This window comes from Meles meles, chromosome 11 (genome assembly GCF_922984935.1).
Source record: "Meles meles chromosome 11, mMelMel3.1 paternal haplotype, whole genome shotgun sequence".
Classification (NCBI taxonomy): domain Eukaryota; kingdom Metazoa; phylum Chordata; class Mammalia; order Carnivora; family Mustelidae; genus Meles; species Meles meles.
Genome location: NC_060076.1, coordinates 71,816,404 through 71,838,982, shown reverse-complemented (window position 1 = coordinate 71,838,982; position 22,579 = coordinate 71,816,404).

Sequence of the window (22,579 nt, the reverse complement as noted above, 5' to 3'; positions counted from 1 at the left end):
TTTCGTGGAAGGACTGGGAACTAGTTTGGCGACACACATCATCAAGATTTTTAGAGTGCATTCAGTAGAGTTATTTTTCAAGTGTGTACAAATATCAATGAAAATATATGCATTCATATATGTACCTCTATTACTTTCATACTTTATAAGAGCCCCACAAAGTAGGGATGGCAAGTATTGATATCTGTCTTTTATGATGCGCTTACTCTGCTCAAGGTTACCTAATAATTTAGTTGTAAATGTCAAACTGGACTCAAAGTTTTTGAGTCTGTCCTCCCTAGAAACCCACGACATTAATAAGACCTACAGGGGCACCTGAGTGACTCAGTGGATTAAGCCTCTGCCTTTGGCTCAGGTCATGATCTCAGGGTCCTGGGATCGAGCCCTGCATCAAGCTCTCTGCTCACCGGGGAGCCTGCCTCCCCCTTTCTCTCTGCCTGCCTCTCTGCCTATTTGTGATCTCTCTTTCTCTCTCTCTCTCTCTCTCTCTGTCTGTCTGTCATATAAGTAAAATAAATGAAATCTTAAAAAAAAATAAGACCTACAAAACATTCCGCATCCAATGTTGCCCACAGTGCAGACTTATTTATGGGCCATGTATTTTAGTGAAGAAGTGAGTTAGCTTATACAAGCAAAAGTATATTGTTTTGTCCTCTGTTATAGATATGAGTAGTGGGAAAAGTGAGCTCTAACACCTTTAGGATGGTTTGAGACCATCATATCTGCATGATAGGCATGCCAGTGTTTAGCCAGGATGTCTTTCTCTGCTACTCAGAAGAAATCCCATGATACATAGTGATATGTATTGAAACAGAAAAGGTAACTTTTGGGTAATTAGAGGTCCTTCAGCATGATTTTTTGAGGAGCCTTGCCTATAAAATGAAAATAGTTGGCTTGGACACTTGCAACTATGAAGAATTAAATCGGACCTTAATTTTCACAGTAAATGAAATGAGCTTGTTTTCTTTCTGCCGCCTCCCATATAGCTTTCTCCAACCTCTGTTTTGTGCTCGGAAAACTTAGAAATTAAAAATCAAACATTAAAAAATGACAACATACGTGATGCCTGAGATATTTTGTTAGCTTACATGAGCATCCAGAATTAAATATAACCTAGTTCAAATGTTTATTTTAGTTTAATATTATATATTGGGGTGGAACCTCCAGGGTGCCGGGAAATGGGAATTCACTTAGCCTGTTTGGAACTACAGCCCATATATACCTTCAGTTACCAGTTCTGCTCTTTCTATAGAAACGTCCTCAGGTACCACTGTTTTCTGTGTGCCTCGTATATATCTCATTTAGTTTTAAGAATTTTCCGGGTAATTCTTAATGCACAGTGCTCCAATTCCAACCTTGCCAAGTCCTGCAACAGCTACATAGAATGGAGCTTTTCTTTCTCTGTATTATTCAGAACCCAGTAACAGAATAATGGAGTGGGATGGCCAGGGTTCTTGTCCCAGATGGACCATAAAATAATTGTGTCCCTTTGGGAAACTCTTAGTTATTTGGGGCCCTTTTTCTTTTCTTTATTTTGAAAGAGTTGTACTGGATGATTCAAAATGGCATGTGCACTCTTTCAGTAATATTTTAGGTGCTGCCAGTATTCTAAACAAAGGAAGGCAACGACGCATGAAACTGTGCAACACGTTTTTAGAGCTGCCTCAATTTTACAGATAAGATGACAGAGTACAGCAGAAGTGGGTGATTTTACCAGGGGCTCCAAAGTAGGTAGAACTAAATAAACCACAAGTCTCCTTTTTTTTTTTTCCTGAAGCTCATTTAGCCAAAACATGGGCTTCTGAATATCAATCTGTGATATTCAGTATGTTTAAGGGAGGCTGATCTTAAGGGAATTCCAATTAATGGCAGGAAGTTTTGAAATTCTTACAAGGTCATCTGATCTTGTGAGATTTACAATTCTATTTTCATGTCAAGCAAGTCCTGTCAGTGCCAGGCAATCATCTAAAGTTCCAGTTGCTTCTCTGAACAGAAGTGCTGATCCTCCTGAGGCTTTCTTTTTGCTACCTGAAATTTATGCCAGATAAGACTTTTTGAGAGAGTAGGTTCAGCCTTCTTTGGTTCATGTAAGAAAGACATTCAGTGAGTCAGTGTGGGGGTTAACCCCATCTTCTCAGAGTGGTATTGTGCTCCTGATAAAACATAATTGTTATTAGACAAATCTCAAAATAGAAAAGTTATCTCAGATTTCTAATACCAAATACATGTTTTTACGTTTCCCTATAATACATATACTTATTGTACCGACTAGGCATGATATATACATATAATGGAATGTTATTCAGCCTTAAAAAGTCATGACATTCTGATACATGCTACAACATGGATGAACCTTGAAAACATTATGCTAAGTGAAGTCGGTCATTGACAAAAGGGCAAATATTATGTGATTCTACCTAGCTGAGGTATTTAGAATAGGCAAATTCATAGAAGCAGGATGTCGAATAGTGGTTTCTAGGAGTTGCACCGAGTGGATATTGGGATGTTGTTTTTATGGGTATAGAGTTTCACTTTGGGATGATAAAGAAGTTCTGGGGATGGATGGTGGTGATGGTTATACAACATCGTGAATGCATTTAATGCCACTGAAGTGTATATTTACAATTTTATGTGACGTGTATTTTGCCACCGTAAAAGACTAAATGTGTGATTGAAACACAGTTTTTATATACAACACAAAAAGCATGATCCATGAAAGAAAAAGAAATTGATAATGTGGACTTTATTAAATTTCAAAATGTCCATTCTGTGAAAGACAGTGTTCAAAGAATGGAAAGACAAGCACCTGGCTAGGAGAATATGTTTTCAAAACACATATCTAAAGAAAGATGTGCATGCAGAATATTCAAAGAAGTAGTAAAATAACAACAAAAACAACAACCACTTCATAATAAGAAAATATACTCCTCAATTCAATTAAAATGAAAAGGCAATATGAGTAGACATCTTAGTGGATAGTATATAAAAATGCAAATAAGCGTATATAAATTGCTCAACAGGGGCGCCTGGGTGGCTCGGTGGGTTAAGCTGCTGTCTTCGGCTCAGGTCATGATCTTGGGGTCCTGGGATCGAGTCCTGCAATGGGCTCTCTGCTCAGCATGGAGCCTGCTTCTCTCTCTCTCTCTCTCTCTCTGCCTACTTGTGATCTCTCTCTGTCAAATAAATAAAATCTTAAAAAAGAGTTGCTCAACATTGGGGAATTATTAGAAAATGATATGCATTGTGCACTAGAGAAAAACAAAACACCAGTGGGATACCCCACCCATTTAAAAAAAGAAAATGGCTTAAATACCAAAAACTGACAATACCACTTGCTGGTAAGGATGTGAGACAACAGGGAATCCTATTCATTGCTGATGGGATTTCAAAGGGTACAACCTCTTGAGAAGACCTCTTGCCAGAAAAAAAAAAAAATTAAAAATAAAAACAAATATTTTACCATAATAAACAAATAAATAAAAAATAAATATTTTACCACAATAAGAGAAAGATTAAGTGTGTGATTGAAACTAAAGCCAAAACCTTCAAGAAAAGAAGGCATGGAAGGATGATAGAGACAAAGACGTTGAACCATTTCTGAACAACTGTTAACACGAAGATATCAGAACCAACAAATTGTGAACAATAACTGAAAGCCAGATCCTCAGATAATTTAATCCTGAGAAAAGACCATGGAAATGGAAGGCTGAGAGAACTCAGAGCCATCACCAATTAATTCCAATAGACTGGATCACTGAAATAGCATTCCTGTCTTTGTAACTTTTAAGAACCTCTTTGTACGTTCTTTTATGGATAACATTTTAAGCAGAAACTGTTAAGATTACCATTGTTTGTACTTTGCTATTGACTTCTCATCGCCAAGGTTGAATTCATCATCAAACACACTGGGTTCTTTCTGCCTCTGAATATCTTCTCATTTGTTTCCTGGTTTTAATATCAGGTCCTTAATATTTCTGGCAGGAGTTACTAATTCTGTTTTATTCCCCCTTAAATGGGTCCTCAAAGTTTCTAGTAAGGTAGTCTTGCAAAAATGCGAGTATGGTCTGTCCGTTGAGGCATTATTCAGTGGCTTTCTGTTTACAGAGAGTCCTGATGCCCAGTTTATGGAATCATTTTCCTGCTACTCCCCACTTGACTTTCCTGGATTCTGTGAATAGTTTCCTCTTTTGGACTATGCTTTTCCTTCCACCAAGAAGTCCTTTCTCCCTGTTATGCACCTGGAAAAAGCCCCTGCATTTTTCCAAACTCAATTTGCATATTTTTATTGTGAAGTCCTTTTAGTGTGGTGATCACACTCTCCTTTTTGCTACCATTGCACTTTTGCCTTCCTGGTTGTTGCGTTGACTACAGTCGCGTGGGCTACACTGTATTTTAATTGTGTTTTTTGCATATCTCTGTCTTCTCCTAGGCAAAGTTTCTTGAGACCAGGGACTGACTTTTTTCACCTGTCGATGTTGCCTTAGCATGTTACTTGTATATGGTGGCTAGCCATAAAAATCAGATTTCAGTAAGTGAAAAGTAGTTATGTACATACTGCTTATTATTGCTTTACAGATAAAACAGAAAAGAAACGTGAATGTTGCTGCTTGAAAGTTCACCTCTGGTAAATGTTGGTGGTACTTGATTCCACTTACAGTGTCTTTTCCCAGTATTTTATACATTCCTACATTATGCCTTTGTTTATTTCTCTGTATGTGTTTATGACTAATCCAGGAAGAGCAGATGAGGATGGAGCTAGGCCATGGGCCGTATTCGCTAGAATAGGATTCAAAGGATAGGAATTTTTGGTAAGAAAGTCCTGAAGCGTACACATCTACATTCTCCCTCTGAGTCATGTCGAGGGATCTGCTTCCAAAGAATTTTATTAGCAGCTCAACAGGTTGTTTTTGCACAAGGCTCCTGATTAGCTATTTAGTGTCCTAGGAATAAATCAGGGTTAAACTAGTTTGATATGTTTTACATTGTAAATGTGTGTGTGTGTGTGTGTGTGTGTGTGTGTGTGTGTTTAAAATGCTGGAGTGGGAGTAGGGAGTACCAGATGTTCCTTCCCCACTCCTGACCGTTTAGTCATGTCAAGAGAGCTCCTTAGTTCATTTCAGCTCTGGTTCTTTATTTACTCTGCCCCTCAGGTGGGCAAGTGGCGTACATAGACAGTTTAGGAAGAAATAACTGATCACGCTTGCCTTGACTAATTAATTCTGTTCCCTTCCTTGAGAGTGCGAGTGGGTGTCTTCTGTTTCTCCCATCCCGAGTATTACTAGTTGGTAATCTGCCCAATGCTGAAGTTCAGTTATAGGGCCATTTAGCTTTCATTTAACCTGGGCTTCTCAAACCTGGGTTATCAATAAAAGTAAAAAATATTTTAGTCTCTATCTTTCCTTTTTTACTTGCTCACCTACTCCAGACTTGATTAGGATCTTTGAAAGATGTTAACATTTAGTGCATTACATGAGAACACTGAGACATAAAAAGGAGCCAAAGTCTGGAAAGTGAAACGTCTATGTGGGAAGTGTCTTGGTACTGCCAAAGAAGATGGTTTTGTGCTGTGTGGTCTTTCTGAGGTGGTAGGACATTGTGACCCTTGAAACAGTTTGAACACATTTAGGGTAGGCCAGACAGTTTTATGCAGTAAACCACTAAGACCCGGGAAAGGTTTAATGCCAGCTCTATTATTAGTTCCCTGTGGCTGCCATGAAGATGACCACAAACTTGGTGGCTTAAATAACAGAAGGTTCCTCTGTCATGGTTCTGGAGGCCAAAAGGCTGCAATCAAGGTGTCCATAGAGCTGTTCTAGGGGAGAACCCATTCTGTGCCTCTTTCAGCTTCTAAAGGTCGCTAGCTTCCTTGGCTTATGACCACATCACTCAGTCTCTGACTTTGTCTACACCTCACCTTCTCCTCTACGTGCCCACATCTTCCCTTTTTTCTGCCTCAAATCCCCTCCTGTCCTTCTTCTGTAAGGATACTTGCTCTTTATTTTATTCAGGGAGCACGTGGATAATACAGCATGAAAACGCCATCTCAAAATCTTTAACTTAATTATATCTACAAAGACCTTTTTCCAAATGTACTAGTAATCACAGGTTTGAAGGACAAGTGTATGGACCTGGGGGCCCTATTTTAGGGGCTGTTATTCAACCTGCTCAGGCAGACATAAGATACTTTGATTTTGGCTGATGACTGCATGGAGAGTGGTAGTTTCTGTAGTCGCTTACACAAAGGTCTGGCTCAAAGAAAGGGGACCTCGGGGAGTTGCAGGTGGCTGAGCATATGACTAGAGCAGAATAAGGAAGGAACAAAGGAGATCTTTACGCACTGGACTTCAGGGTGCCCAAAAGTGTACAGGACAGGGAAGTCTCAGGCAGTTGCCCACCTCAGCGTACTTCTCAGTATGGCCTTCCTGAGTAGGCTTGTTTGAGACCAAGACTGGATTGTTAGGAGAAGCGTTATCGGACTCGCCAGTATTGACATATATGGCTTGCCAGAGGCTCAAGGGATTCCATTTACCGTGTGGACCCATTGTGTCTGGATTTGTCAAATACATATGAGAAAGAAAGGTTCTCTAAGAGGTGGCCTTCTGCAGCCTAAGAGTTCATAGCAGGAGGCAGTGAAAATGGCCAGAGCCAGGCCTCAGAGCAGGCACGTGCATTTACTCCCTTTGTTCCTCTGGGTTCAAATCTGTCCTCTCTGGGTGAAGAGGGAACCTATGAGAATGACTGGCCTAAGTCTAAATTAAATGAGAAGGCACATAAGAAAACATTGAAACATGTTTAGAAACGAAAATCATAGAGCGGCTCCCTTTGACACATCAGGGGCTCTCCCGCCACTCATGAGGTCAGAGTGGGGGGAGAGGAGAGCAAAACACAGAGGGAAGAGGGGAGGGCAGTCACCTCATCTCTCCCTCCTTTGAACCTTATTTCCTCCTGGACTGTCATCCCTTACAGTCAAAATGCAGATTTCAGGAGTCAGCACTAGAAGCCTGGCTACTTCCACATCCCAGCCCCTGATACACAGGAAATTTTACGTAGTTAATTCTGGTTCAGCCCATCACCACTCACGTAGGTTAATTCTTTCTCCACTGTTGAGACAAAACGGCACATGAGCAAAGGCAGATTCATAAGAACAAAGTTTTATAGATATAGAAGTATACATTCAATTTGGGAAAGGTAAGGGTCCATTGAGGCAAGTAGGTATGGGGAAAGGAACTTTTGCAGACAGCAGACGGCATCCTGCCAGTTGCAGGACTAGGGAAAACTGGCTCAGAGCTTTGGTCAGCCAAGTTAACGTCAAGCCAGGGGTGGCAAGCACAGTTGATGATACATGCAGCTTTCTTCTTTTCTCCACCCCCTGGAACTTCTCGGGTCTGGTGTAGTTCTTGACTGGGCTCAGGTGCCCCTCACCTTCCAAAATATACACCCCCGAAGGATGTTTCCTTCTGACTTGTAGAAAGAGAATAGGTGAAGTTTCATTTGAAGGGGCTGAGCCCCTTTATAGCACAGCAAAGTCCACTTACTGTCACATGTAATTTGCAGAGGCATATATGTCCCATATTTGGTGAGACTCATGACACAAACGAAAGGAACTCGGTAGTCTCCTATGGAGCCCTGGGCAGTTTATGAAGGTGACAGCTACGTCCAGGGCACAGGAACAGTAGGCCAGGACCCTCCAAACATATTACTGGTTTCTCCAAAGTCAGAGGAGTACTCTGACCAGGGGCAGGCCTACGTGTTCCGAGCGGAGATTTGTAAAGTTTCACGGTGCTACGCCCCACGGCACCATCAGTGCTGTGGTGGGGGGCGCTCCGTGTGGTCTGTGTCGATGGGGGACCGTTCGTGTTTCCAGTCACGGTGGATGTGGTGCTGATCCCCACAGCACCACCTGTGTCAGTGCTAGGTGGTCTGCAAGTCTTCTGAGGGCGCTTGCTAATATAAAGAGCCGCCATCATAGCGATGAGGTCATCTTCATCTGTGCCACCTGGGCTTGCATCGGGTGGGCCAGAGTTATCCGGATGGAAAGCAGGAATACCGGATTGCCCAGTCTTGGGAATGACGGTGTTCCCTTCCTTTAAACCACCTGTATTCTGGGCAGGTGTGCCACAGGTGCTTCCAGGAAGGACGGAGCTAGTAGTGGGTTGGATCACAGAGTTGGTACTTGTACTTGGAATCACAAGAGTGGTCGTGTGGCCAGGCGAGCCCCCGGTGTTGTGCAAAGGGTAATTAATGCACAGGTCTTTGGGCACATTTCTGTTCCCCTTTGCAGGGCTTTTCCACCCAGAGCGGGGTGTTTTTGTTTGGGTGTGCTCTGGGAGCGCTTCTGTGTCGTGGGTACACCAGAGGCTGCGGTGGTGGGAGCAGCCTTGTCCTTTCCGATAGTTGTACTGCCCGTGGTTTCGGCAGGTCGGCCCCCAGTGCTTTCACTTAAGGGCAAAACATACACGTCTCTCGATGGATTTCTCCTTTGTGAGGTGGAAGCTCTTACCCCTGGTGTTCTTTGTTTGGATGAGCCAAAGGTCACGGGCACACTGCCGCCTCTGGTGGTGGGAGCGGTGTTGTCCTTTCCCATAATCGGCCCACCCCTGCTTTGGGCGGGTTGGCTCTCGGTGCTTGGATTTAACGTGGACGTAGACGTGTCTTTTGACCCATTTCTCTTGGCGTCTGGCATTGGTTTTCCACCTGGAGAAGTTTTTCTTTGTTTGGATGATCCCTGGGTACACTTCAGGGTCCTGGGCCCACCAGCGCCTCCAACCGTGGAAACTGTGTTGTGGTTTCCCACTACTGCACCACGCACATTTTGGACGGGTTGGCCCCAGGTACCCGGGTTTAAAGTGGCCTTGGAAGCCTGTCCAAATACTGGGACAGTACTTGCCCTCCTACAGCAGCAGCCGTAGTGTTCTGAGGCACGGCCTGCGTTGTCTGACCAAAAGGAGGAGCGGAAGTGGTGCTGGGTGGCCCCTGCCGTCCTGCCCCCAATTTGGATGTTCCGGGTACCTGTGAGCGAGCGGGGCCTGGGACAGAGACACCAAACCCAAAGCTCCCATCGTCCATGGGGGCTGCAGGTCCTGTTAACACATGTGGAGCTGGAGTAGTAAGTGTAATCAGGGAGCCACTGAGCCTGACACTGAGTATCCCAGCGGCAACTGCACGGCCACTAGCGGTAGATATGCCATCGGGGAGAACACCTGTCTTGTAACCAAAGGCCTTCTGTTTTTTGGCAGTGGCGCCAAATGCAGAGGCTGCAAGGCCTGATTGCTTTCTGCCATCTTTGGGTGGTTGGGCTATAGAGGCAGTTGGGCCTATGGCTCGCGGTGGGGCTACTGGTTTTCCCAACTGGTAGGAATTGCCAGGCTGCTGCCCATTTTGGTTCCCAGATACGCGCTGAGAGGTGATTCCTGGGGCAGAGTGGTTAGGAATGGATATTGGTGTGATGGCTGACTTTGCAGGTAAGTTGGTAGAGTTAGGGGCCACAGCAGTGCTGCTACTGGTGGTGGTGGTGTGTTGTAGAAGGGTGCAGAGAATGAAAGACCACGGCCTGTGAGGGAGGTGTGGTGTCCATTGCATCAGGGTTAGAGCAATGGCTGCAGTTTGCAGAAGTGCTGCCCACTGGAATGGTGGCGGCTCCAGGATTCACGAGTAAGCCAGTGGACATACCAGCACTGGGGAGAACGGCTGTCTGCTGTTGCCCTGCAAGTGTCCCTTGTGTGGGCTGAGGGGTGATGTTGGGGCAGGTGGCCATCAGTTTTGACGGGACGGTAGAGGCGAGAGTCTTTCCAGGGCGCTTCGGCATCCTATTGCGAAGGCCCTGGGATAATGAAGGAGAGCTCACCCCGGGGCCGGGGGGAGAGCTGAAAGTGATAGCTTGAGAAGGAGGAGTCGTGTCCATGTCCGAGACATCAGAATCGGAAGCATGGCCAGATGTCAAATTTGCTGTGACCAAAATGCCCCGGTTCCTGTCAATGGCGATGCAAGGAAGCTTAGGAGGTGGGGGCAACTCGCCTCTGCCCCACTGTAATGGCATTGCTGGTGGCAGAGGCACAAAAAGTGGCATGGGTATTTTCCTTTTGGAGGGCCTACTGGTGGCAGACGCTGGTGGCAAAGGGCACTCTGAAGGGGTGCCTGAAGCCTTATCCCCCTCTCTGAGCTTCCTGGATAGGTCTGGTTTGCTCTGGATAGGCGGATGGTTCTCAGCCACCACTCCTGGTGTCAATCTGTCCTGCGGCAAGGGGCAGCTTGGGGTTGGGCCGGAGAGCACTGCTGCAGCTGCGGCAGCCTTCTGAAGAGGAACAACGTCACCAGCAGTGCCCTCTGAGGTGACAACAGGTGTTTCAGAGGGGGAGCTCACCCGAGGTATCTGAGGGTTTTCCCCCAAGCTGTCTCCTGAGGGATTGGGAGACTGGTCCCCAGGTGCAGGGCTGCATCGGTGGGAACTGAGCAGTCCACCGGTCTCCAGGGGCCTGGATGTCAACAGTAGTATATCCCCACTGGTGTGGGGGGCCCTGTTCCCATCATCCTGTCCTCTGGTCTCTCCAGAATCTTCCTTCCCTTCTCTGGGCACTTCTCGGACCTTCTCCCCCAACCCCTTTGGGCAGGAAGGGGGCAGGGAACTGGATGGTTTCGGCTTCACAGCCTCGACTCTCTGCTCGGGTAGCGAACGCAGGACAGGGAATTTCTGCCCGGGTGGAGGGATCCTCACAGTTCTCGAGGGTCCGAACATCATGGAGTTACAAGAAGACAGTACAGGTTTTTTTGGAGGGTCCCTCCAGTTCACCGAGGGGAGGAGGCCCACAGGGGAACACAGGGCCCGAGGGAGCGCATACCGTCTCCTTGGCTCCACATGAAAGCTAGCTGGTGAAGGCCTACGATCCTGGTGGAGTGGCCTGTGCCCAGGGCAGTGGGAAAGTGCGGGAGCAGCCGGGTGGTGCCGGGTGGGATGGGAGGCTGAGCAGGCAGGAGAGACCAGCGGGCGACATCGGGCTGGCAGGGGACGGTGGCGGCGGGGCAGGGGAAGAAACTTACTAAGCAGATTACCCATGTAGCGCTTGCAGTGTGCCGAACGATCGCGAGACAAGAGTCTGAAACTCGGAGAGAGCCTCCGGAGGTCCTAACTCTTCTCGAGGTCTAGCAGGCACTGAGCAACCCAGCCCGGTGCTTGTGATATATCCCTGGAACATGTCACAGAGATGGGTGGAGCATGCCCAAGGCAGGAAGTGAATAGGCCAGAGGGCAAGGGCGGGGCCCCCGAGCCCCGCCCACCAGCCTCCAGGGCCTGGGACTTCCTGGGACTTCCTTCTGACGTTGGGAGTTGATAGCCCCAATATGGCCGCCTCCGGGCCAATGTGGGGAGCTCTGTGGGACTCTGGTGGTCCCCACGCCCTGGGTGTGCGTTGCCAGCCCTCCCCAGAGCAAGCCAAGCAAGCGAGCACGGGAGCCCCGTAGCGCTGCGAGGGGTGGCCTGCTGCTTGAGGGAACTTCTCTGCTTCCCTGTGAGGCCTGGAGCCAGGCCACCAGAGCCACCTGGCAAGCGGCAGAGGTTTCTGAGCAGACTCCTAACCCTGACCTGACTAGATGCTGTATTCTGTGACCTCCCTTTCTGGTGGGTAAGTTCTTTCTTTCTTCTTAGGAGTTTGGCAGGCGGGGGTCACACAGACGGTAGTGCCTTCGTCGGGATTGGAACCCAGCCCGAGTGATCCCAGAGCTCTTACTCTGGAGTGTGTGTTAGCATTTTTTAAGTTTTTATTTTAATTTGTGTAGTTCTTAGGGGACTGAGCATGGTTCTGTAGTTACAGTGAGCACAGCCACTGCCCAATACAAAGTCTTCTTTTGTTCAAATTGATCAGGGACCACACTGGATTCTGATCTCAGAAGACGGGGGTCATGGACCATCAATTGTGGGCCTTGTGCCATCCCACGATCGTCATTCAGCCCTGCAGACCCAATTTGGTCTTTGGTCTACTTTGAAGGCTCCAGATATGTAAGATTATATTTAAAGATGTTATGTAAATATATAAAGATTATATTCTAGATAAATTGTTACCCACCTGAAAGGAGTGCACCAGTGGATTATTCCATATAGATTAGAAGCTGGTCATGTCTAGAAAGCAAATACATCATTTATTAATAGTGGAGCAATGTAATGGATGAAAGTAAGATCAATACAGTTTGGTTATTGTGAGCATGCCAGCCAGGATCCCTCCACATTGTGGGCACATACATGGAATTCTAGACCTTCTTATGCACAAGAGGGGAGACATACTCTTTGGAGTCTGGCAAGGGGAACATGTATTACTGTGTAGGAGCTGGAAGCTTCAGCATGCTGGGAAAGATTTCCAACAAATCCTATCTTACACATGGCTTTACCTAGTTTGAATCTCGTATCTCGGGCTTACTTCATTTTCTTTTTAAGATTTTATTTATTTACATGTCGGAGAGAGAGAGAGTGAGAGAGAGCGCACACACAAGCAGGGGGAGCAGCAGGCAAAGGGAGAAGCAGCCTTGCACTGAGCAGAGATCCCATGGTGGGGCTCCATCCCAGGACCTGGGGATTATGACCTGAGCTGAAGGTAGACGCCTAACTGGCTGAGCCACCCAGGCAGCCCTTCAACTTACTTCACTGAAGTGTTTCCCTCTCATGGGGCTGATGTTGCATGTTACACACAGGACATGCAAAAGTTTCAGAACCAAGAATCATACTGATCAGTAAAAAAAAAAAAAAAAAAAAAAAAAAAAAAAAAAAAGTATATACATTTTAAAGTTTTGTATTTATTTTTATTTTTTTGTATTTGAAATGGCTGTGGACATGATTCATATGCTGCAAAATTAATTTTAGAGCTCCGTTGGTAGCACAAATTTGGACTTCTGTCCTTAAGAAACTTTGAGCTTGGTGGGACACAGAAGGTCTCACTCAGACCCACATTCTGCTTGAAAGAAAGGACAAATATTCTAAGCCCTTTCTAAACACTCCAGGAGGAGAAATGATTTACAGCTATGACATTTAGCCATAATTCCTTGATATCCTTTGAGAAGAGTTCAATAAGGAACAATTACTTGATTTTTTTTTTTTTTTGAACAGAAATAGGAAGTTTGTACCAATTTTGGGCAAAGATTTCTTAGAGGAACTCTGAAAAAGGTGGTCACATCTGACATATTTGAAAACAATAAATTACAGTCATATTATTTCTATCTCTTTTTTTTCCCCCAAAGGAGGAAGAATTAAACATGATGAGTGTTAGGACTTCAGGACAATAAAAGGAAATTTGGACAAGGATATCCCAGAAAAATCTTCCTCTTCATTTTTCTTGTCCAATGGGAATAGGGACAAGGTGCTTTTTTGGAAATATAGACAATTCTCTTGTCCTCGTAAGATGAAATAATTTAGATGGAAAGTCGTTATTCTTAGATAATAGTATGGCTTGGCAGAAGCAAACAGGTTGAGATAGACTTTGTCAAGGTAAAATTTTTTAAAATGATTCCTTTAGTCATTAATGAAAATATTTTAACAATAAAAGCTATTTCTGAAGTTGCCAGAAAGATTACTCCTCCTTTGACAATTTATAAAGCAGTTATCTTCAGTTATGGCCAATGAAGCCATGGGTGGGCAGCCTTGGATGGCATTTGTCGTAATGACAGTGAACTATAGCGAATAAGCTGTGGTTGACCACTCATGCCCTTTCCCTTATTTTGCTCCCCAACAATCTACTGTAATTCATACAGAGTAATATGGAGGGCAGACTGAGTGATCCTTGGAGCTCATTACATGAACTTTTACTCTGGACTTTTGTCTCCTTGTTTTCAGTCCCTCTTCTCTCTCTCTTTACGATAACCGAGGCTCAGCAGAAGTAAACTGGTTTTGTGCAGCCCCTTCTCAGGGTAGTCTTGGCTTGATCATTCTGTCTATCACTCCTACATTTCACTTTTTGCCTTCTAGAAATGTACCAGAATCTTTCTGGGGTTGATGACTTCCACAATCTCTTGGCTTTGGTATTAATTTTGGTGTTTCTATCCTTTGATTAAATATGGTTTCTTTTTATTTTAAGATTTTATTTATTTATTGGAGAGACAGAGACCACAAGTAGGCAGAGAGGCAGGCAGAGAGAGAGAGAGAGAGAGAGGGAGAGAGAGAGAGAGGAGGAAGCAGGCTCCCCACTGAGCAGAGAGCCCAATGCGGGACTCCATCCCAGGACCATGGGATCATGCACCGAGCCGAAGGCAGAGGCCGCAACCCACCGAGCCACCCAGGCACCCCTAAATATGGTTTCAAAAGGAGCAGAATGTATGTTTTTCTAGTCTGCCATCTTGAACTGAAAATACCTGTTGATTTTAGCATCTAACACTTCCATAGGAAAAAAAAAAAAAAAGAAAAACCCAACCTCAGCATTCACAGATGTAACATTCAAGATTTCAACTTTTCCTGAGAAATCAGTAAACATTTAGGATGTAGCCATTTCCTTTTTTCCCCCAAGATTTTATTTACTTATTTGACAGACAGAGAGAGAGAATACATGAGCAGGATAGGGAGAGGGAGAAGCAGGGGCCCAATATGGGACTTGATCCCAGGACCCTGGGATCATGACCTGAGCTGAAGGCAGATGCCTAACTGCCTGAGCCACCCAGGCGTCCCAGGATGTGGTACTTTCTAATGGGAAAATAATACCTATCTCATGGAGTTGATTTGAGGATTAAATAAGATAATGAACATGAAAATGGTTTGTAAAGTTTCAAAGTTCTATAAAAATGTTTTTTATTGTTTTATTTTTTGCTGTTTCACTTTGCCTGAAAGTTGTTCATGACATTGCTTATGTGAGAAAATGCCTTCTAGGTTACTGTTTTGAAAAACAGACTGTTTTTCAATAGTTCAATGGAAGTGACATTGTTTTTGAAGGTTAGGGTAAAGAGGCAAATGTTCCTTGACACCTGTATAACTATAATATTTTAGCAAACAATTTACTCATGTATTCCCCTTGCAGTTTTGTCAAGGACCTACTACCAGCTAGATGCTTTATACCAGGTGCTGGAAAACATTTTTTAAGTTTTAAGTATTGTAGGCTTTGTGGGCCATGTGCAGTTTCTGTAGCCTCATCTCCTTCTTCAACCTTTTAATATGTAAGAACCATTATTATCTCATAGATCATACAAAAACAGGCTGAGAGCCTGATTTGACCTGTGGACCATTATTTGCTAACCTCTGCTCTATATCTTCCTGAGTAGAAGGGACATCTTTGAGTAATTCACATCTCTTTTTTATTTTTTTTAAGATTTTTATTTATTTGAGAGAGAGTGGGAGAGAGCACAAGCAGGGGGAGAGGGAGAAGCAGACTCCCTGCTGAGCAGGCCAGTGGGAGGAGGGCTGGGAGGGTTGGGGTGTCCGGGGTGGGTGGGGGTTGGTGTGGGGAGGGCTCACTCTGTCCCTGGACTCTGGGATCAAGGCCTGAGACAAAGGCAGATGCTTAACCGACTGAGGCACCCAGATGCCCCAGTAATTCACTTCTTTTAAACCAAGATTGGGTCTTCCTGATCTTGTCTTCACTCCTGTGCAGCCTCTAATACAGAATCCAGAGAGCTTCTGTTAAAACAGAGTTCAGATCATATCACTTAAATCTCTGTAGCTGCTCACTCAAGGCAAAAACAAAATCCTCAAAATGCCTCGACAGCCCTCGCAGTCTAGGCCTCCAGCTTCCTTTCTGAGTTCTTCCTTCTCCTCTCCACTTTGCTCATTCTGTCCTCCACATGCTGACATTCTTTCTGTTGCTTGACTACTCCAGGTACGCTTTTGCCTCTGCTTTTCCACCTGACTATTGCCTCTGTTTGTAACATTCAGTCCCCAAATATGTACATTGCTGTCTCCCACATTCACCTTATATTCTTTCTTAAATTTCATCTTCCCCAGGAGCAACGGAATGGCTCAAATTGCTTAGGCGTCTGACTCTTGATTTTAGCTCAGGTCATGATCTTCGTGAGATCCGGCCCCAAGTCAGGCTCCTGCTCAGTGCTCTTCTTGTCCCTTCCCAGCCCCCACCCCTCCACTCTTGGATGCACTCTCCCTCAAATAAATAAAAAACTCGTTGAAGAAAAAAAAAAAAGCTTAAAAACTTTTTTATCTTCCCCTTAAAGTCTTCGTTGATCCCTTAATTTCAGAATGCAACCTCTTCCCATCAACTAACAATGTCCCCTTTAGCACTTACCTGACATGCTAGTAATTTAATCCATTTATTTAATTCTTATTTATGTTTCTATTTGAGTTTATATACTTGTTTATTTTTGGCCCCCCCGCCCCTCCGCTAGAGAGAGGGAGTGAATGCATGTTGTTCACTTACTTTATCCGCTGCACTTACTGAAGAATCGTGCCGAAATTTGGTAAAGGAGAGATAAATTTTCTTGACTAAATGAATAATTGTGTACATAAATTAATCAACAAATCTCCAGGGTTTCTGAATTGAGGACTGATGCTAAGAGGAGGGTGAATTGCTGGGACAAGGTACTGCGAGAAGCAGTATTCGTAGTCCTCTGGCAACTAACCTAAAACATAGGTTTTTGTTAATTTAAGTAGTTTTCGTGGAAGGACTGGGAACTAGTTTGGCGACACACATCATCAAGATTTTTAGAGTGCATTCAGTAGAGTTATTTTTCAAGTGTGTACAAATATCAATGAAAATATATGCATTCATATATGTACCTCTATTACTTTCATACTTTATAAGAGCCCCACAAAGTAGGGATGGCAAGTATTGATATCTGTCTTTTATGATGCGCTTACTCTGCTCAAGGTTACCTAATAATTTAGTTGTAAATGTCAAACTGGACTCAAAGTTTTTGAGTCTGTCCTCCCTAGAAACCCACGACATTAATAAGACCTACAGGGGCACCTGAGTGACTCAGTGGATTAAGCCTCTGCCTTTGGCTCAGGTCATGATCTCAGGGTCCTGGGATCGAGCCCTGCATCAAGCTCTCTGCTCACCGGGGAGCCTGCCTCCCCCTTTCTCTCTGCCTGCCTCTCTGCCTATTTGTGATCTCTCTTTCTCTCTCTCTCTCTCTCTCTCTGTCTGTCTGTCATATAAGTAAAATAAATGAAATCTTAAAAAAAAATAAGACCTACAAAACATTCCGCATCCAATGTTGCCCACAGTGCAGACTTATTTATGGGCCATGTATTTTAGTGAAGAAGTGAGTTAGCTTATACAAGCAAAAGTATATTGTTTTGTCCTCTGTTATAGATATGAGTAGTGGGAAAAGTGAGCTCTAACACCTTTAGGATGGTTTGAGACCATCATATCTGCATGATAGGCATGCCAGTGTTTAGCCAGGATGTCTTTCTCTGCTACTCAGAAGAATTCCCATGATGCATAGTGATATGTATTGAAACAGAAAAGGTAACTTTTGGGTAATTAGAGGTCCTTCAGCATGATTTTTTGAGGAGCCTTGCCTATAAAATGAAAATAGTTGGCTTGGACACTTGCAACTATGAAGAATTAAATCGGACCTTAATTTTCACAGTAAATGAAATGAGCTTGTTTTCTTTCTGCCGCCTCCCATATAGCTTTCTCCAACCTCTGTTTTGTGCTCGGAAAACTTAGAAATTAAAAATCAAACATTAAAAAATGACAACATACGTGATGCCTGAGATATTTTGTTAGCTTACATGAGCATCCAGAATTAAATATAACCTAGTTCAAATGTTTATTTTAGTTTAATATTATATATTGGGGTGGAACCTCCAGGGTGCCGGGAAATGGGAATTCACTTAGCCTGTTTGGAACTACAGCCCATATATACCTTCAGTTACCAGTTCTGCTCTTTCTATAGAAACGTCCTCAGGTACCACTGTTTTCTGTGTGCCTCGTATATATCTCATTTAGTTTTAAGAATTTTCCGGGTAATTCTTAATGCACAGTGCTCCAATTCCAACCTTGCCAAGTCCTGCAACAGCTACATAGAATGGAGCTTTTCTTTCTCTGTATTATTCAGAACCCAGTAACAGAATAATGGAGTGGGATGGCCAGGGTTCTTGTCCCAGATGGACCATAAAATAATTGTGTCCCTTTGGGAAACTCTTAGTTATTTGGGGCCCTTTTTCTTTTCTTTATTTTGAAAGAGTTGTACTGGATGATTTAAAATGGCATGTGCACTCTTTCAGTAATATTTTAGGTGCTGCCAGTATTCTAAACAAAGGAAGGCAACGACGCATGAAACTGTGCAACACGTTTTTAGAGCTGCCTCAATTTTACAGATAAGATGACAGAGTACAGCAGAAGTGGGTGATTTTACCAGGGGCTCCAAAGTCGGTAGAACTAAATAAACCACAAGTCTCCTTTTTTTTTTTTTTTCCTGAAGCTCATTTAGCCAAAACATGGGCTTCTGAATATCAATCTGTGATATTCAGTATGTTTAAGGGAGGCTGATCTTAAGGGAATTCCAATTAATGGCAGGAAGTTTTGAAATTCTTACAAGGTCATCTGATCTTGTGAGATTTACAATTCTATTTTCATGTCAAGCAAGTCCTGTCAGTGCCAGGCAATCATCTAAAGTTCCAGTTGCTTCTCTGAACAGAAGTGCTGATCCTCCTGAGGCTTTCTTTTTGCTACCTGAAATTTATGCCAGATAAGACTTTTTGAGAGAGTAGGTTCAGCCTTCTTTGGTTCATGTAAGAAAGACATTCAGTGAGTCAGTGTGGGGGTTAACCCCATCTTCTCAGAGTGGTATTGTGCTCCTGATAAAACATAATTGTTATTAGACAAATCTCCTCAAAATAGAAAAGTTATCTCAGATTTCTAATACCAAATACATGTTTTTACGTTTCCCTATAATACATATATTTATTGTACCGACTAGGCATGATATATACATATAATGGAATGTTATTTAGCCTTAAAAAGTCATGACATTCTGATACATGCTACAACATGGATGAACCTTGAAAACATTATGCTAAGTGAAGTCGGTCATTGACAAAAGGGCAAATATTATGTGATTCTACCTAGCTGAGGTATTTAGAATAGGCAAATTCATAGAAGCAGGATGTCGAATAGTGGTTTCTAGGAGTTGCACCGAGTGGATATTGGGATGTTGTTTTTATGGGTATAGAGTTTCACTTTGGGATGATAAAGAAGTTCTGGGGATGGATGGTGGTGATGGTTATACAACATCGTGAATGCATTTAATGCCACTGAAGTGTATATTTACAATTTTATGTGACGTGTATTTTGCCACCGTAAAAGACTAAATGTGTGATTGAAACACAGTTTTTATATACAACACAAAAAGCATGATCCATGAAAGAAAAAGAAATTGATAATGTGGACTTTATTAAATTTCAAAATGTCCATTCTGTGAAAGACAGTGTTCAAAGAATGGAAAGACAAGCACCTGGCTAGGAGAATATGTTTTCAAAACACATATCTAAAGAAAGATGTGCATGCAGAATATTCAAAGAAGTAGTAAAATAACAACAAAAACAACAACCACTTCATAATAAGAAAATATACTCCTCAATTCAATTAAAATGAAAAGGCAATATGAGTAGACATCTTAGTGGATAGTATATAAAAGTGCAAATAAGCGTATATAAATTGCTCAACAGGGGCGCCTGGGTGGCTCGGTGGGTTAAGCTGCTGTCTTTGGCTCAGGTCATGATCTTGGGGTCCTGGGATCGAGTCCTGCAATGGGCTCTCTGCTCAGCATGGAGCCTGCTTCTTTCTCTCTCTCTCTCTGCCTACTTGTGATCTCTCTCTGTCAAATAAATAAAATCTAAAAAAAGAGTTGCTCAACATTGGGGAATTATTAGAAAATGATATGCATTGTGCACTAGAGAAAAACAAAACACCAGTGGGATACCCCACCCATTTAAAAAAAAATGGCTTAAATACCAAAAACTGACAATACCACTTGCTGGTAAGGATGTGAGACAACAGGGAATCCTATTCATTGCTGATGGGATTTCAAAGGGTACAACCTCTTGAGAAGACCTCTTGCCAGAAAAAAAATTAAAAATAAAAACAAATATTTTACCATAATAAACAAATAAATAAAAAATAAATATTTTACCACAATAAGAGAAAGATTAAGTGTGTGATTGAAACTAAAGCCAAAACCTTCAAGAAAAGAAGGCATGGAAGGATGATAGAGACAAAGACGTTGAACCATTTCTGAACAACTGTTAACACGAAGATATCAGAACCAACAAATTGTGAACAATAACTGAAAGCCAGATCCTCAGATAATTTAATCCTGAGAAAAGACCATGGAAATGGAAGGCTGAGAGAACTCAGAGCCATCACCAATTAATTCCAGTAGACTGGATCACTGAAATAGCATTCCTGTCTTTGTAACTTTTAAGAACCTCTTTGTACGTTCTTTTATGGATAACATTTTAAGCAGAAACTGTTAAGATTACCATTGTTTGTACTTTGCTATTGACTTCTCATCGCCAAGGTTGAATTCATCATCAAACACACTGGGTTCTTTCTGCCTCTGAATATCTTCTCATTTGTTTCCTGGTTTTAATATCAGGTCCTTAATATTTCTGGCAGGAGTTACTAATTCTGTTTTATTCCCCCTTAAATGGGTCCTCAAAGTTTCTAGTAAGGTAGTCTTGCAAAAATGCGAGTATGGTCTGTCCGTTGAGGCATTATTCAGTGGCTTTCTGTTTACAGAGAGTCCTGATGCCCAGTTTATGGAATCATTATTCCTGCTACTCCCCACTTGACTTTCCTGGATTCTGTGAATAGTTTCCTCTTTTGGACTATGCTTTTCCTTCCACCAAGAAGTCCTTTCTCCCTGTTATGCACCTGGAAAAAGCCCCTGCATTTTTCCAAACTCAATTTGCATATTTTTATTGTGAAGTCCTTTTAGTGTGGTGATCACACTCTCCTTTTTGCTACCATTGCACTTTTGCCTTCCTGGTTGTTGCGTTGACTACAGTCGCGTGGGCTACACTGTATTTTAATTGTGTTTTTTGCATATCTCTGTCTTCTCCTGGGCAAAGTTTCTTGAGACCAGGGACTGACTTTTTTCACCTGTCGATGTTGCCTTAGCATGTTACTTGTGTATGGTGGCTAGCCATAAAAATCAGATTTCAGTAAGTGAAAAGTAGTTATGTACATACTGCTTATTATTGCTTTACAGATAAAACAGAAAAGAAACGTGAATGTTGCTGCTTGAAAGTTCACCTCTGGTAAATGGTGGTGGTACTTGATTCCACTTACAGTGTCTTTTCCCAGTATTTTATACATTCCTACATTATGCCTTTGTTTATTTCTCTGTATGTGTTTATGACTAATCCAGGAAGAGCAGATGAGGATGGAGCTAGGCCATGGGCCGTATTCGCTAGAATATGATTCAAAGGATAGGAATTTTTGGTAAGAAAGTCCTGAAGCGTACACATCTACATTCTCGCTCTGAGTCATGTCGAAGGATCTGCTTCCAAAGAATTTTATTGGCAGCTCAACAGGTTGTTTTGCACAAGGCTCCTGATTAGCTATTTAGTGTCCTAAGAATAAATCAGGGTTAAACTAGTTTGATATGTTTTACATTGTAAATGTGTGTGTGTGTGTGTGTGTGTGTGTTTAAAATGCTGGAGTGGGAGTAGGGAGTACCAGATGTTCCTTCCCCACTCCTGACCATTTAGTCATGTCAAGAGAGCTCCTTAGTTCATTTCAGCTCTGGTTCTTTATTTACTCTGCCCCTCAGGTGGGCAAGTGGCGTACATAGACAGTTTAGGAAGAAATAACTGATCACGCTTGCCTTGACTAATTAATTCTGTTCTCTTCCTTGAGAGTGCGAGTGGGTGTCTTCTGTTTCTCCCATCCCGAGTATTACTAGTTGGTAATCTGCCCAATGCTGGAGTTCAGTTATAGGGCCATTTAGCTTTCATTTAACCTGGGCTTCTCAAACCTGGGTTATCAATAAAAGTAAAAAATATTTTAGTCTCTATCTTTCCTTTTTTACTTGCTCACCTACTCCAGACTTGATTAGGATCTTTGAAAGATGTTAACATTTAGTGCATTACATGAGAACACTGAGACATAAAAAGGAGCCAAAGTCTGGAAAGTGAAACGTCTATGTGGGAAGTGTCTTGGTACTGCCAAAGAAGATGGTTTTGTGCTGTGTGGTCTTTCTGAGGTGGTAGGACATTGTGACCCTTGAAACAGTTTGAACACATTTAGGGTAGGCCAGACAGTTTTATGCAGTAAACCACTAAGACCCGGGAAAGGTTTAATGCCAGCTCTATTATTAGTTCCCTGTGGCTGCCATGAAGATGACCACAAACTTGGTGGCTTAAATAACAGAAGGTTCCTCTGTCATGGTTCTGGAGGCCAAAAGGCTGCAATCAAGGTGTCCATAGAGCTGTTCTAGGGGAGAACCCATTCTGTGCCTCTTTCAGCTTCTAAAGGTCGCTAGCTTCCTTGGCTTATGACCACATCACTCAGTCTCTGACTTTGTCTACACCTCACCTTCTCCTCTACGTGCCCACATCTTCCCTTTTTTCTGCCTCAAATCCCCTCCTGTCCTTCCTGTGTAAGGATACTTGCTCTTTATTTTATTCAGGGAGCACGTGGATAATACAGCATGA